Here is a 16,563-nt window from a genome sequence, read left to right on the forward strand (position 1 = left end):
TCAGCAGTGTACTTCGTCGATCTGCCTGTTCTGCTCCCCACTCTGTCTCTGGTGAAACCTCTCGCTGCCCCTGAGCCTCTGGGCTGTACTCTAGTTCTGTATGCACAAATAAATAAATCTTTAAAAAAAAATAAAATCACTAACTGTAGAAATATATATATATTTAAAACATATGTATATATATTTAAAACATAAATACAAAAATCTAATATTTAAAACTATAGAGCACCAAATACAAATAACATTTCTAAATCAATATATTGATGAAATAGCTCCAGTTTTATTGGACAAATGACTGTGTGGCATAAACATTATAGCATCCTCTAGTTCCTGGATAACATTTTGCATTTGAGAAAACGTTGGTTTCAAACTGGAAATGTGGCAGATGACTTGAACCCTGCTTTCCAACTTAATAGGAGTTCACTGGAAGCTCAAGACATACAGAAAATTCATTTTGGCATTTTGATGTCCTGTTTTTTAAAAGATTTATTGATTTGTACATACAAAATCTGGGTGTAGACCAGAGTGTCAGTACATTCACAGAGACAGAGAGGGGAGCAAAACAGGCAGATTTACTGAAATACACTTCTGAGGGGAGCAGTGGGTGAGACAGGAAGGGTCTGTTGCACCATGTGGGTCACCTCCTTGGCCATAGATTGAATTCATGTTGCAGTGGCTGCAGGTTGCTTCATAGTGCTTAGCCTTAACCCCTTGAGCCACCAGGGAGGTCTGGTGGCCTGGTTTTTAGATGGTGCAGAAATGTGCCTGGTGATCAGTAACTCCTTGAGAGAGAGAGAGAGAGACATTCTCTTTGAAGTATGAGTTGGAAGTCTAGTTTATTATGTGAAAACATCATTTACACATATAACGTATACATACATATATAATGTATATTTTTATATATATAGTACATGTATATAAACACCCCACGTATATTTTTATTATTTATATGCTTATAACTATACCTATATTCAATTCAGAATTCATGCTTTTTTTGTACTTTGAGCAATTAAAGAGCATATTATAATAATATTTTTTGATTAAACTGTATTGATCCATTTGCCCTCTGCTAATTGAAAACAAGGCCTTGTGTAGATGATCTTTCAACAGTGCACCTGAACATTTTTAGTGGTAATGAAATGGGCCTACAGGGCCACTAGGTCCTGTAGTATTAAATACAGTACAAGTATAATTAAAATAAAATCTATAAAGGTGAGTACTGAGTTCCCTGTCTCCTTCATCTGTTATTGTCAAGTTCTTAGAACTGTCATGAAAAATTATAATCATTTGGATCCAGTTCCAGTCAAGTGCAATATACTGTTTGGGTACTAGCAAATCTGATTCTAGACTCTTACCTTAAAAGAAAATGCTCAAAAAGTTCAAGAAAACTGTGTAAAAAAATAATAGTGATGAAGATGGAGGGTGAACCATACCAGATATAAAAATTTACTACAATAATTTAAAACTCTAGGTATAAATAAACTAATTGCTTAGGGACTTTCGCATGAGAGTTATTAAAAGACAAAGCTTGTGTATGATCTTGGTAAAGTTATACTCTTGATGCATGGCAAAGGTTAAGAAAGGCATGAAACCCCGAATCAGTAGATTAAAAATTAACACATTCAGATTTCATATGGTTAACATTTTAAGTTATCTATTTAAAAAATTAATATACATTTGAAAGCATACTGCTACTGGGCTCTCCCTGGTGGTGCAGTGGGTTAAAGCATCACATTATGAAGTTCTCTGCATGAGCTTGATCCCTGGCCAGGGAGGTGACCCACTTGGTGCCATAGACCACTCCTGAGCCTCCCACTGCTACAACTCAGCAGTGTACTTTGTCAATCTGCCTGTTCTTCTCCCCACTCTGTCTCTGGTGAATCCTCTCACCCCACACCTTGGCCTATACCCCAGTTCTGTAAGCATAAATAAATAAATCTTAAAAAAAAAAAACACATACTGCTACTAATGAAACCAATTTTCAGAAGTTACCTCATCTTCATGCCTGAAGCTCTTCATACAAACCAACCATAGTTTTCAGCATACTCCTCTCTTCTTTCATAATACAGGAAGAATATCATTACTCTCCAGTCCCTCCATTTGTGCTCAGTCATGACCTCTTTTTTCACTGGAGTTGTCTCATTATCATACAGTCATACATTAACTTCTGCCATCTCAAAACAGCAATAGCAAAACACCCCTGTTGGCTCTCTCATACCTAACTTCTCCCCCCTGCCCCATTCTGTTTTCCTTTCTAGCTAAGATTTATGAAGACAAGTACATATTACGCTTCTACTTTCTAACCATTTACTCTTATTTTTTTTTCTTTTGAAGTAACATTAGTTTTCAAAGCTGTATAGGTTTCAGGTGAGCAATTTATTACCTCACAACACACTGACCACCAAATATCCATTCACCATCCACTACCAATCAGTTCCTTCTCCTTATCCCTACAATCCCCCACCACTCCTGCTTCCCCTCTGTTGTCAAAGTGGTGTTTCGTTTACTCCAGGTTTCTTTCACTTACTATAATCCCCTCAAGATCCGCCTATATTGTCATATATGGCAAGGTTTCAGCTTTTCTATGGCTGAGTAGTATTCCTTGGTGTATATACACCACATCTTCTTTATCCAGTCATTCATTATTTAGCATTTGCTTGTTTCCATGTCATGACTATAGTGAATAATGGCATAATGAACACAGAGTTACATATATCTTTTCAAAATAATGTTTTCATATTTTGGGGATAAATACTCAAAGGTAGAATTACTGAGTTATATCCATTTACTTTTTATTTACTATAATTGGACCATGGTTTCTACCCTTTACTATAATTGGTCTTGTGAGGGAAACATCTACCACTGTGTAGCTGAATCCAATGAACATATCTCTTTTCACATCTTTTGTCTCCAGTGAAATATTAAAACCCTCAGGGATAGTATCCATGCCCTATGTATCTAAACTAACATGCATTTCTTTTTCTTTCAGCGTTTTGATTTCTTCCTGGCATATCTTCTACATTTGGTTTATTATAGTGAATGTATCTTCATCTATTTAATCATTATGTAGCAAACTACCTTCAAATTTATTGGCATAAAACAACAGGAATTTTGTTATTTCCATTTCTATGGATCAGCAATTTAGGAGCAACTCAAATGAGTCTCTGCTCAAGTTCTCTCATGAGGTTATAGTCACGGTATTGACCATACAATCTCTTCTGAAGATATGGGCTGGGACAACGTGGTCTGCTTCCACGCTGAGTCTCAGATCTCATTTCCTTAATACAAGGGCCTCTCCATAGGGCTGCTCAAGTGTTCTTTCGACAGACGACTGATTTGCCCCAAAGCAAAGGGTCCAAATGAGAAAGTCACATTGTGTTATGACCTAGTTTCCAAAGTGGTATATGACGTGTCACTCTTTTTGTTACTAATAAGTCATTAAGTCCAGTCCATAGCCAGGGGGAGAAAGTTAAGCTCCAGTCATTGAAAAGGGCCTCCAAGCATGTGTACGTATCATTTTTATTTAATTCATTTTCTTACATTGTTAATTTTTGGACAGTGTTTTATTTGTCTCCCAGTGCAGTACTTGTAGCTCTCTTACCACCCTATCACCCATGATCCAGCTCCATTGTGCTCTTCCCTCCCCTGTTCTGAGCCCATTCACTTCCCCTGCCCTGCTGTATGTGGGCATAACTTTAACCACCACGTTCCCAAACAGAAAATAAACTCACACAGTGCAAGGGGTGGGATATGCATTGCTACTCAGGTTCTCAGGGACTACACTGGTAGGCATTTTGGAAGAAGATCTTCATAGGCTGTGGAGATTTCTAGATCGGGGATGAAATTGTGACTCCACCTTCTATTTTTGCCAAACATTGGGCATTTTAATTCTTAAGCTCCGCAGTTTCTTCATGCTACTTGTGCTATGTTAACACCATGAAAGGAATTTTGGGGATTAAATGAGATTGACTATGCAAAGCACTTGCTTGACTTTTCAGCACAAAGTCAGCATTCAAGTTTTAGTCTTAACTAATTTTCCATTTCTTTCCATGTTTCCCAATACCCGCAGCAGTAGCCTTTTCTTTACTCTGTTATGTCAGGTATTTAACTTTAACTCTTCTCATGATGCAGTAAATATTTGAACAAAATCCAGTTCTGTAGAAGAAGCTTTTGTGCTAAGGTATTATTTACACCTATCAATAAATTATTATCTTTTGGGACTACACACTAGATTATCTTACATACTTGGGGGGGGTGGGAGGGAGTAAGTGTGCTCTTTCAAGTGGGTTGAACAGTAATTTAGTCCCAGTATTCTGTCCAAAAGAAATGAAAGTGATGATACTTTGAACCTGAAAGAAAACCAGGGATTCATTTACACTTACACCATTTATTCCTGTGGGAAATGATAGCAGGGTGAAATTGGGAGATAATTTTGTCGAGGGGAAATGAGGCAATGGGACTCTGCATGGAATAGAACTTGACAGCTTTAGTTGAAAATCACAGTCTGCAACAGATCTGCAACCCAGCTGTCCTGAAGCTTAGTGACATCTGAGTCAGCCTGCTGAGGCAGTTAGTTATTTTTTTTTTCCTAAACAAATAAAATGTAGGTATAATTTACATTCAGTGAAAGATGGATTCAAATTTCATAGTTCTTTGAGTCTTCACAAATGTATTTGTGTGTATCACCCACTCCCAAATCAAGAGAGAACATTTGATCATCTGAGACTATTCTTTATGCCACTTTGAGTCATTTATTACCCCCACCAAGGCAGCCACTGAACTATATGTCTGTAGACAAATCGTATCTGTCCCCAAGTGGTTATTTCCTCTGTGGAGATGGACTGGAAATGCTTCCAGAAGCCCTTCTTGATTTAGCTGTCTTTCCCCTTTTATAGTCATCTTGCTGACCATTCTAATACACAATGCAGTGTGTCCGTCATATAATATATGCTTATATATTTATAAGCATAATCCAACTATACTTTTCCCAGGTCACCTCAGTTTAGTTTTGAGGGGTTACCAGTAATCTCTTAGTCATAACTCCAGCTACTTTGATCTGTTTTACTACCTTTGCATTCTCTATCATTCCCTTACTAGAGATTAAATTTTACATCAGTCTTAGTATATGTTTTTTCTGTTAAATTCACATAAGGACCGGCCATCATTTTCATGATAAAATTGAATGAGTAAATGAAGAAAAAATGAGCATTAGTTGATTTATTTCAGTTTGGGGGCCATCTTGGAGTATAGCATCATAGGTTCAGTTGTATAGTCTCTCACCTCGGCAGCTATTTATATCACACTATTCCCACCACCAAATGTCTAGTCACCACCCACTGCCAATCAGTCTTCCCCCCTACCTGTTTCACTTTGCAATAGTTTACTTAAACAAAAACAAAAACAAAACATCATGGTGTATACTACGTCAGTATTTTCTTAACTTCCTTTTTTTTCTTTTAAATATTTATTCATACAGAACTGGGGTATAAACCAGAGGTGCAAGGACAGTAAGAGGCTTCACAAGAGACAGAGTGGGGACCAGAGCAGGTAGACTGATGAGGGGGCAGCGGGTGGGTCAGGAGAGGTCTCTGCACCATGTGGGTCATCTCCGGGTCCGAGGTTCAAACTAGCACTGAGGCAGCTGTGGCTAGCTTGCAGTGCTGTGTCCTAACACATTGCACCACCAGGGAGGCCCTGCAATAGTTTATTTTTTAAAATATGACTGCTAGGCCCTCCCTAGTGGTGCAGTGGGTTAAAGCACAGCACTAAGAAGCTAAAGCCACTTCAGCATGTGTTCGATCTGCCTGTTCTGCTCCCCACTCTGTCTCTGGTGAATCCTCTCACCACCCCTGCACCTCTGGGCTGTACTCTAGTTCTGTATGCACAAATAAATAAATCTTGAAAAAAAAGATTACTATTTGCTCATTTTGAACACTTATGGAAGAAAGGACATTGGAGTTGAATGATATGAAATTGGATCAGTTTTCATGTAGAAGATGTCAATTTCATATAGTTCAGCTGGCATGAAGACAACTTTCCCTTTTAAAAAGTGAGTCACGGTGTCTTTATACTACCTATGTGGCTTTTAGGCAGACTCAACCACCACTTGTGTCTTACTCATCTAGGATATAAATTTGGCTAGAGAAATTATAAGGAACTTTCCAACAATCAAAGTTCTTAGTTTTGTATGCTAAAGGAGCTGGAGGGCTCCCATAAAAGACAACTGTAAGACATGTTTTAAGAATGTTTTCCCTTCTTGGTGTCTTGCTTTATTATGTCTACAATGTCAGAGAGGAAAAGGGTGTTTGTTCCTCGATTTATGTTTCCACCTATAAACTCTCCTTCAGCTATGTTTTCTAATATTTCCTGATCTTCCCCTTACTAGACCTCTTTGTTCTGCCCTTAAGGTCGTTGTAGTCTGAGTAGTCTGTTCCCAGTCTTCAACAAGAGGGAACGAGCTCTGCTGTTTATTTGACTTTGATACCTTGCTTCCACATTTACGCTGTGATCGGCGCCTGCTGATACAGTGAGAATAACTTCCTGAGGGCTCTTGTGCCCCATAGTACACCCTCTTCAACAGTTCTTCAGCCCCACTGTGACCTGAAATTCTTTGATCCTACAACTTTTTCCTTCTTCCTCGTGCCATTCATGTTCATGCCCTTCCTGTCTTCCAGCTCTGATTCTGGTCTCCATAATAATTCTCTCTTGCCTATACTTTGCCCACACAGCCCCTTCTCTTTTCTTTTTATTCACTTGTCAAAAATCTAATCCTGATTACATTCATCCCTTCCCTCACTTGTCGCCTGCTCTCCCCTAGTTAAACACAGCTGGAGAAAAACCTACCATGGGGCTGGCTGGTTTCACTTTACATTCATGACCACAAGCCACTCAGGAGTTCTTGGAGCTGCTAGGGAGTTTGATTCTACTTCCTGAATCCATTTACTCTCCTGTTCTCTTAGAAAACCATTCCATACATTTTCCTCTCTTGCTCCCACTTCTAGCGGATACTCTTGCTCTTGTTTTGTTTAAGAAAAGAACATAATGTCTCCATCCCCCACCTTGCACCTGTACACATGTCACCCGCCTACATTCTCTTCCCCTAGAATGAACTGTCTGCACCCCTGTCGGTCATGGGGTTAACCCCTCCACTTAGGAAATCACTTATTGCTTATTCTAGCAATGCCTCTTGAGTCATCGGGTTTACCTTATTGTATCACATATGCCTTTATTTTTTTGCATGTAAGAAAGAGCTTCTCTTAAATTTTATCACCTCACTTTCTACTCTCTTGTAGTGCAAAACTCCTTCATAGAATTATTCAGCTGTTTCTGCAGAATCACATCATCCCATCATCTCATGTGTTCTGGATCCCTCCTCTAGCTACTACTGACTTCTTCGTACCACATTTAGTTTTTAAAGCATTTCTTCCTCTGCAAATATATCATCTTGGTACCAGAGGTCAACTCACAGAGGAATGGCTGGTCATTGCTTTAAAGCACATGAAACAAGAGGAAAGGGAGCCAAATATTTGGAGAAGAGGTGAAGCCATTCCGTTCCATCACCTTTGTTGAAGCATTTCAGTTTACTCTGTGCTTATAGGGGCTCTCCTAGCTCACAACTGAGCTACAGGCACATTAAGTCTGTCTAACTGGGCTTGAAGGAAAGCTTGGAGACCATTTGTTCATTTAAATCTCTTTGGTTTGCAATTGTCGGTTTCAATTTTCAGGGGAAGAGTTCAGAGTGTCATTGAAAGAAAGAAAGTGAGGGAAAAGCTATAGCTAAATCTGATAAATTATGTCAGAGTCAGTCTTCACCCTGTAGCAAAGAAGTATTTTTAGTACTGATGGCTGAGGGGTAAGCATGCCTCAGTGACAATTGTGTACTATGCTGTCTGGCAGGGGTGTAGAGGAACTATTTGAAAGTCTGTCTTGTTCTGAGGCAAGTTTTGGTCCCTGGGCAGACTTTGCAGGTCTTATGAGAGAGGAAAACCTCATCTCCACACACTTGGAAGCATGTCCTGCATTAGGCTTCATTTATGCCGCCTGTCAGGTGATGCCCTCGCTGCCTGCACTTTCACTTATCTCACAAATGCTAATTGCACTGGATTTGCTAAGCTGTGCTTCTGATTAGTCAGAAGTTTAGGCCTAATAAGGTCTAGCTCTGTCTTCTTGCTATGTTAAAAGGGATGCTTGTCATGGTGTTATTTTAAAAGGCTTGAAAATTAGAGGGAATTCTGGGGAAATGGTGGCATAGCTGATTTTTTTAAAAATCCTCTTACAAGAAAAGAACAATTCCATAGGTAGATAAAACCCACAGAAAAGATTTGGAACAAAAATAGGTGAGAAGGCAGCCCCTTGAATTCTAACCACAAGTAAGTCAGGACAGACCCCCAGCACTCCAGGACCTGCACGGCACCCACATGCAGGGAGACAGAGAGGGAAGCCATAATAGTGGTATTTCTAAAATAAGACCAAAGGACTGAGAACACAAAACTACAGAACTAGAACTGTGGAAAGTATAAATATTGCCTGGAAATGTGCATTTTTTTCTTTTATTAATTGATTTTAGGAAACACTTACTGATTGTCCATACCCTGCCAGGTACAATATATACAAGTTAGAAGCTATATCAAAACAAATGGAAAAGGTCTCAAATCTTATGTTTATGTAACACATTAAGAAGAGAAATATAGAGATGAATAATATAGTTGCAGAGAGCTACATGGGAGGGTCACCGGAGTGAGGTGCCATTTAAGCATCAGATTGCTGTCCCTTGGAGATCCTGATTTAATACATTGAATGATTGGGGTAACTAGAAGTTTGGGTCTCTCCAAACTTCATATGTTGACATTCTAATTCCAAAGATGATGATGTTAGTAGAGGGGAAATTGGGGAGGAGTTTAATGAGGTTGGAGCCCTCATAAATGCGATTAGTTTCTTTATTTAAAAGAAGGGGGTCCAGAGAGCCTCCTCCATCGAATGAAAACGCAGGAAGGAGGTGCCATCTTAGGAACAGGAAGGGGCCCCCACCCAAACACAACATGCTGAGCTGATCTTGGCTTACTAAAAGTGGAATTTATTATTTCTGAAACAAGACAATCAGAAGAACTTTCAAAACTGGTGCAGTAGTTCGACTGTGTCTCAAGGATCCAGCTTTACTCATTGTCTTAATCGATATCTCTGCCGTGGTTCTGAGTCTCCAGCTCTCACACAGCTTTGTTATTAGTGTAGATGAGAAAACAAAGTCAGTCATTGGTCTCTTTTCTCCTTTGTCTGTTTTTCTTAAGAAAGCATTTATGAAGTGTTTTGTCCATACAGAAAAGTATCCACATCCTGACATATCATTACAAATTGAATGCACCCAACTCAAGAAACAGACTATAATTGGCACCCAGAAGATGTCTCATATGCCCTTTTCCACAACTAACTTTCTTCAGTGTAACTAGTTATGTAAGTTTTAAATGTCTAACACTATGGATTAGATGTTCCTGTTCTGAGCTTCAATCTAAAAGTAACCACATGCTATTTACTATCTTGTGTTGGCTTCTTTCACTCATTGTGGTGGTGAATTTCACAACAGTATTTAATGAGTAACTATACATTTTTATTGCTGTATAATGTTCCGTTGCTCATTCTGTTGAGGAGCATTTGGATAATAAGCTGTGAGATTATTGTGAGTAGAGCTTCAGTGAACATATAGCACATATCTTTAATGATGATATTACACATTTCTTTGGATAGATAGGAAGACAAGTCTTCAAGTCCTGTACTCTATTTGCTCGCAAGTGTTAATGGTCAGTTGTGTTACTGGTCAACTACTGCACCAGTCTTGTGCCTATATCCTATTTGTAGCAGAACCTGGGGAGGAACTGGGCAACGATGTGCCATTAAATGTTCAGCAACCAGCTCTGTGCATGAGGGTGGGAATGTGGGTCTGGTTTACAGCATTTGCCAGTTTTCTTGGTGTAAATACTGCCACAAAGGCCAATTTTATGGCACCAATGTTAGATCAGCTAGTTTGAAAATAGCCCTCCTAAACTAAAGCAGGTGGGTTCCAGTACAACACTTGCTCTTACTTTGATCCTTTATAGTTGAAGCTTGGCTCTGCTAGAAGAAAGTAGGGTGTAAGAAAAGGTGTAGGGAAGCTTGTTCTATAGACAAAACCAATTTTTCCATCAATGATTGAATTACTGGACAAATTAATAAATGACTATTCTACCCAAGGGCTGTTCTTATAAAATAATGACTGCTTTTAAAAAACTAGTTTCTAGATACCTAGTTAGAGTAGACTAAACTTATGCTGCAGAAGAAACAACCCCCAGTTACAGCAGCTCTGTGCATAGGAGTTTACTTCTTACTCAGCTCAAGTCTTCTTGTGTCAAACAACTCTCCAGTGAAGCTGTTCTCATAAAGCTTCTCTATTATAACTCCTCATGTCTACATGCAATATCACTGGCTGGTGCTAAAGCACAGAACAGAAGTGAGGGTTATGCATGGGTTTGAAGGTGCTTTGGCTAAGAAGTAACTGGCTGCTTCTGCTCCCAGTTATTGGGGAGAACGACCCCTCCCAGCTGCAAGGACATAATGGTAAGTGGAGGGGAAATGTGGATGCATGAAAACTACCACAAAAAGACCACCCAATCCAGGCCATCTGTTACTTTTAGATAATTCATTTTTACTCATATTTCCATTCTTGTATATATCTGAATTGTTATAATAACTGCCTTATACTCACAGAATTATCCACTAGTAATCATTTTCTCAGAAGAAACTCTTTAGTGACAATGGGATCAATGTCAATAAATAATATTCTTTATATAAGTTATTGGGCTTTTGAATCATCTATCTTCAGTGTGTGTCCTACATTAAGTATAATGCTTAGTTTGTAAATACCATAGTTATACTTAGTAATTATTATATAGTAATCATCTAGACAGGCGTCATCCATAATCTAAACAGGGAAAATGGTAGTTGGATAATAAAATTTTCACATAATCTTAATAGTGTGACCCATAGATTATTTATTAGGTATTTTTAGAATGGAAATGAAGTCAGGTATTGCCTTTTCTTACTGATAAAATTTGTTTTTCTAACTGATCAAACTTAATACCATCATGATGGGATAAATTGAGACCATGTTTCCCATAACATGCAAGGAAAAAGGACCTGATGTCTCCTCTGTGACATTTTTGTCCAGTCTCTTACATCTGCATGTAACCATGATGGGAAAATTGAGCAAACCAAAACTGAGGACCATCCTTGAAAACACTCTTAAAATGTCAAGGTCATAACCACCAACACTGTTCTAGATTAAAGGAGTCTTAGGAATCATGATACCCAGATGCAACTTGTGGTTCTGGATTAAATATTGAAAAAAATAAAGTTATAAAGGACATTATTAAGACAATTTTGGTATTTTGATTATATACTGTATTAGTTGATACTGTTTCAATGTGATCAGTGTATTGTGGTTATGTGAAGAGAATGACCCAAGTCTTATGAGACATGTGCTGAATACTTGTGAGTGAAGTGTCATATCTACAAGTAACTTTCAAATGATTTCTCAAAAGATGTAAGTGCAATTATGTGTAAACATAGATATAGTGCAGTTGAGACTTGAACAATACAGCCCTGAATTGTGCATAAAGGCCACTGATATTGGATATTTTTCCAACAGATACAGTACAATACTGTGAATGTATGTTCCCTCGTGATTTTCTTAATAACATTTTCTTTTCTCCAATTTAGCTTATTGTAAAAATATAGCTTGTAATACATATAACATACACAGTATGTGTTAACTCACTATTATCAGTAAGGCTTTGTCAGTGGGAGACTATTAGCTAAGTTTGGGAAGAGTCAAAAGATGTGCACAGATTTTTGACTTTGTGGGAGTCGGTGCCTCTCACCATCTTGTTGTTCAAGGGTCAGCTGTACATGCAGAAAGAGAAACAGTGAGAAAAATTAAATGTGGCAAAATGTCAACCTTTAACAAATGTAGGTGAAGACTATATGGCCATGCATATTCTACTTTTATAACTTTTCTGTAGTTCTGAAATGTTTCCAAAAAATCAGGTTGAGAAAATTCAGCTCAATTTATTCTGTGATGTTTTCACAGAACACTTGTCTTGTTTGGAGTCAACTTCACTGTATTATTTAACCTCTATCTGTCTAGTAATCAGGTAAGAATTGTGCTCCAAGAGAAAGCATTCTAAGCAATCACCACTCTATCCTGAAGGTGCCTGGAATAGGGGAAAGGAGCCGCAGAAGCAACGAATACTATATTCTATGCATGTTTGGAATAATATGGCTTCATGTCCGGAAAATGATACTTTTTTAATGATAAATGACATCAGGAAGAGTAAAGCTAAAGATAATGTCCCCCTTTATAATTTCTGTCAGTTCAGATCAGCCTGCAGTATTACCCAAAACTGGGAGGTATCTTTATCTAATTCTATAATGACACTACTGGTAGTTTACATGCTTATGCTGTAAGGAAACTTCTTAGCATAATATGTGTTGAAAAATGAATGAACTGTCTTTTGAACACACCATGTAATTTCAGAGGAAGGGTAACAATGTCAGACACGTTGATAGAGATAGTGAACTTAGAAGATGGTAATAATGCATTTTCTCTAAACCATCAAAACCTTTAATTTCTGTGGTAGGAACTTCTGGGTCACTTTCTGGCCATTCTGTGAGAGGTAGCTTGATGGATATATAGACTATTGACACTTAACAGCATGCCTTTTATGAGTCCAAATCCAAATGGAAAAACAGCAGATCTATAGTGGATAGTTTTGTTCAGAACTGCAAACAAGAGTCATTTTATGGGTTGTTCCAAGACTGGATTGTTGATCAAACTAATTTAAACTCAGTGCTGGGACTTCTGGTCATTAACATGGGTGAAATAAGTGGTGCTGTTTTAAGATGTTTCCATTATTTGTCAGTACCCCAAAGTCTAGAATGAGCTTTGAAAGCTTCTCTCTTTTCTTTTGCTTTCTCTTTTTCCTATGTCTGTTTCTGTCTTTCTATGTCTCTTTCACTTTTATCTTTGGCTTCAACTTTTTGAAACACACACAAAAACCAAAAGCCATTGTCTCCAGGAAGTATGCCTGTGTGCAGACTGGAGTCCTGTGGCCACTATAGCTACCCAATAAAACCTCGCGGGCAGGGTGTCCACACTGTTGGATTTAATTACAAATACTTAAAGACCTTTCAGTATAAGCCCTAGAAAAAAATTAGAGTAGAGAATACTTTCCTGTGGGGTAGCAGCTTATCACAATATGAAGCTTTATACTTAAATAAAAGTTAGGATTCAATTGAATGGCTTGTTGGTAGGATTGGTTGGTGTGTATTCAGACTTGAGTGTAAGCTTAGACATAGAGCTTAAAATAGTGTCCTGGTGTCTTAGAAGATCTTCTCCCTAGTCCAACTTCCTGTGCCCAGGCAACTTTGTCTTCCTGCCTCCACGGAGACAGTCCCAGCTGTGTTTGAGTAAACATTGTAACAGCATTATTTGTGCTTAAAAGATCAGCGCCTCGACTTGGAACCCTGGGCATCACCTACCCCAGTTGCTACTCAAGGTGTGGAGTTGTGGAGAGGGAAAGGGAGGAGAGCATAACTACTCAAAGCCAGGGATGTGTTCTAGACAACAATGTCACCTGGAAGCTTGTTAAGGGTGCCAGTTTATGGATCCCATCTACTTAGAACCGCATGGGCATAGGGCTCAGGAATGTGGGTTTTAATAAACTCTCGGGTTTCATAGATGTGAGGCGACCATCAAACATAAAGCTGGATATCCAAAGATAATCATGATCAGTCTGTTCACCCTGAACCACAATAATGAATAAACATCTAGAGATGTGATAAGACATAGGCTCTCACTGATGTGAATGTATTACAAAGTAAATCCCTTGAAATATGGTATTATTATCAGATGTTTGCAGTGGCAAGAGAGAGGAAAGTAAAGCAATAGAACAGGATTCTGCAGCTTCTTACATAATTCCAGGTCCTCTAGGTGATTTTTCCCCCCTTGGATTTTCCCCAGAACATGTGCTTGCTAGTTTTCTCATTACAAGTCCTTAGGAACTAAGCAAGAGTAAATTAGCATGCAATTCCTCCAAGCAGCCATGTTGTGACTGCAGTCACAAAGGGTTCAGTCTCTTTCGGATAATATTAAAGAACTAAAACTCTGTGAACCCTGAAACTGGAGCCCTGGGACCTGTTTTTATGTTGGTAAAACCTTTGCCGTCCTTCCTTTCAGCACACTCTTCAGGAAAAAGACTAAGTAATGAAGAGAGCCTGAAAACCGACTGAGGCATTTCTAGTCCTAAGTAAGATAGGGGTTTTTCCTGTGTGTGTAAGACATGTCTTAATTTGATTACCTGACATGTTCCTTTTAGTTTCCTCAAATTCAGTGGTGTACTTGCAAATACTTAATTGACTTTTGAGGTGGGAGAGAGAGGGATGGAGATCGTCACCTTGACCTAACTTGGTGTGGTGCTGAAGCCACCGGGCAAGTTACCAACTTGAGGTTGCCCTGGTAGTGCTGGGGCACACTGTGGGCCTTCAGTATCTGCCAAGCTGACCTCTTTTTTCCCACCTTGTTCTCTTTTCATACAGATACCTGTTCCATATGCTTGTCTGTTTCACATTTGTAAAAATTGCGGAACTTACCTTGCTGTATCATAATCACCCAAAGACCATGGTTTGCTTGGTAAGAAAGCTTCTTAGCCAATGGTTTATGCAACAAGCTGCTGGTCTTTATCTTACTTGACTCAAATGCTATATGTAAAATAAAATACTATATGTAAACTTAAGTTGGGTTATTAAAATTGTCGTTTAAGAGTATTTCTCACTTCTCAAATTTTCACCTTTGGGGGAACCTTGATTTAGACTTAGATTTATTGTAATTTACTTACTCTGTGGAATGAGTTGCATCCAGTCTAGTTAACAGAGTGTTTTCACTGCCATAGTATATATACCTAGGTGCCTAATTTATGGGCAATTCAAACATTATACTTCCCCGTGGGTTTTCGGATGCTTGACTGAATTACTCTGTGTCTTTCTGTTGTAAACTTGATAGAACTTTGAAAAGTCACTGCCAGTGTGGCAGGTCAGAGACTTCCCTTTTCCCTGTTTCCATTTGAACCTTAGGAGATGATTATTTGCTTTGCTAATGTGAATAAAGCTATGATTTCTCTATTAATGGAGGCCATCTTTCATTGGGCAAAATGTGGAATTGTTTAATAATTTACACACGTAACATTTTCAAAGCATAATTGATTTTGAAGTTTGAGACACTAAAGAAAAAACATTAACTTGAAGCAATGGCATTTCCAAATCAGCTGCAGTAAAGTCTTTGCCTTTGCAGGATGTTTCTAGATTATGCTAGGAAGACCCCTTCTATAATATTTAACCAGCAGAGTATAATACAGTTGAGTGTTTTGAATGAGTATGGGTATTGCATGTGGCTGTTGGAATAATGTAACTGCAATTGAAAAGATTGCATTTATATTTTAAACATCCATAACACATCAAATTGAGTGAATTGTCAGTATTAAGATCATATGTTTTGTTTCCATAGATTTAATTGTCTGGGATATTCTAGCTTCCTAAGACTTCTTCAGCCATTTCCCATTAGACCAAGGTGGCTATTGAATTCTGTTTTATAAATCTTACTTGCTAATGTTTGAATGATTGTGAGCAAAGTAGAAACTTGAGCTGGCTCCCTTAAGCAAAATCAAACTTACTGGAATGATAGTGAGACTAAGAGGATTGAGAGTGGACTGAGAAGTTTTGAGCTTCAAGCTTTGTAAGCAGGCAGAAATCATGGACATCCGTGGGGTAGCTTCTTGGGATGGGGACATTCTTGGGTCCTTAGAAGCAGAGCCTGAGACTTGAATGTCCCTGTGCAAGAAACTACTGAGGGAATGCTCTTTGGAGAAAGCTATAATAAGGTGAGAGGAGACAAGATAAGGTAGGCATGGGAGTCAAACAAAAAACCGGGCTCAGGTGAAGTTCAGTTTTAGTTATTCCAAAGGAGCTATGGAACTTTGTTATTGAATAGTTGTTCTATTTTGGGTGAAAGGACTAGCCTATGGTGCTCTTGTATCCCTCATTTTTGGCTGTTGGCTGTCTCTGGAAGGAATGTAGGCTGCCAGGCAGAAATGGGCTCTCTGGAGCAGAAGGGGGCCATATTTTTAGCACTGGCCAGTTTTTCATGGTGTGAATATTCCCACAGTGGCCTAAGTCAAGCTACCAATGTGAAAGTGTAGAATGTAGAACTGGAAAGAAATACACATGATAAGTTCCTTAAAGTTACTATAAGTTGGGTCCAGGAAATCACTGCTTCCAGCCATCCCCTAGAGAGGGTCTTACTATGATCCCATAGGAAACCTTTTGGAAGAAGTAGCATCTGTAAACAACAAGCTAGCATCCACACCCACAGCGACTGAGAGTGCATGGAGCGATGACCTGGAAAACGTCTTTTAGAGGTCGATGTGAAATAGGGAGTATGTCGGCATCACATAGCAACAGGAAGGGCAGAGGGTGGATTGCCAA

The 16,563-nt window shown here is 38.8% G+C and overlaps 1 protein-coding gene across 1 annotated transcript in view; it reads left to right on the forward strand.

Annotated features, from left to right (window-relative positions):
• PAK7 (p21 protein (Cdc42/Rac)-activated kinase 7) overlaps window positions 1–16,563 on the forward strand; it is a 231,725-nt gene that overhangs the window by 49,220 nt on the left and 165,942 nt on the right. The window lies entirely within an intron of this gene.

The sequence above is a fragment of the Condylura cristata genome, unplaced genomic scaffold, assembly GCF_000260355.1.
Source record: "Condylura cristata isolate star-nosed mole 26May11 unplaced genomic scaffold, ConCri1.0 scaffold00022, whole genome shotgun sequence".
In the NCBI taxonomy this organism is placed as follows: domain Eukaryota; kingdom Metazoa; phylum Chordata; class Mammalia; order Eulipotyphla; family Talpidae; genus Condylura; species Condylura cristata.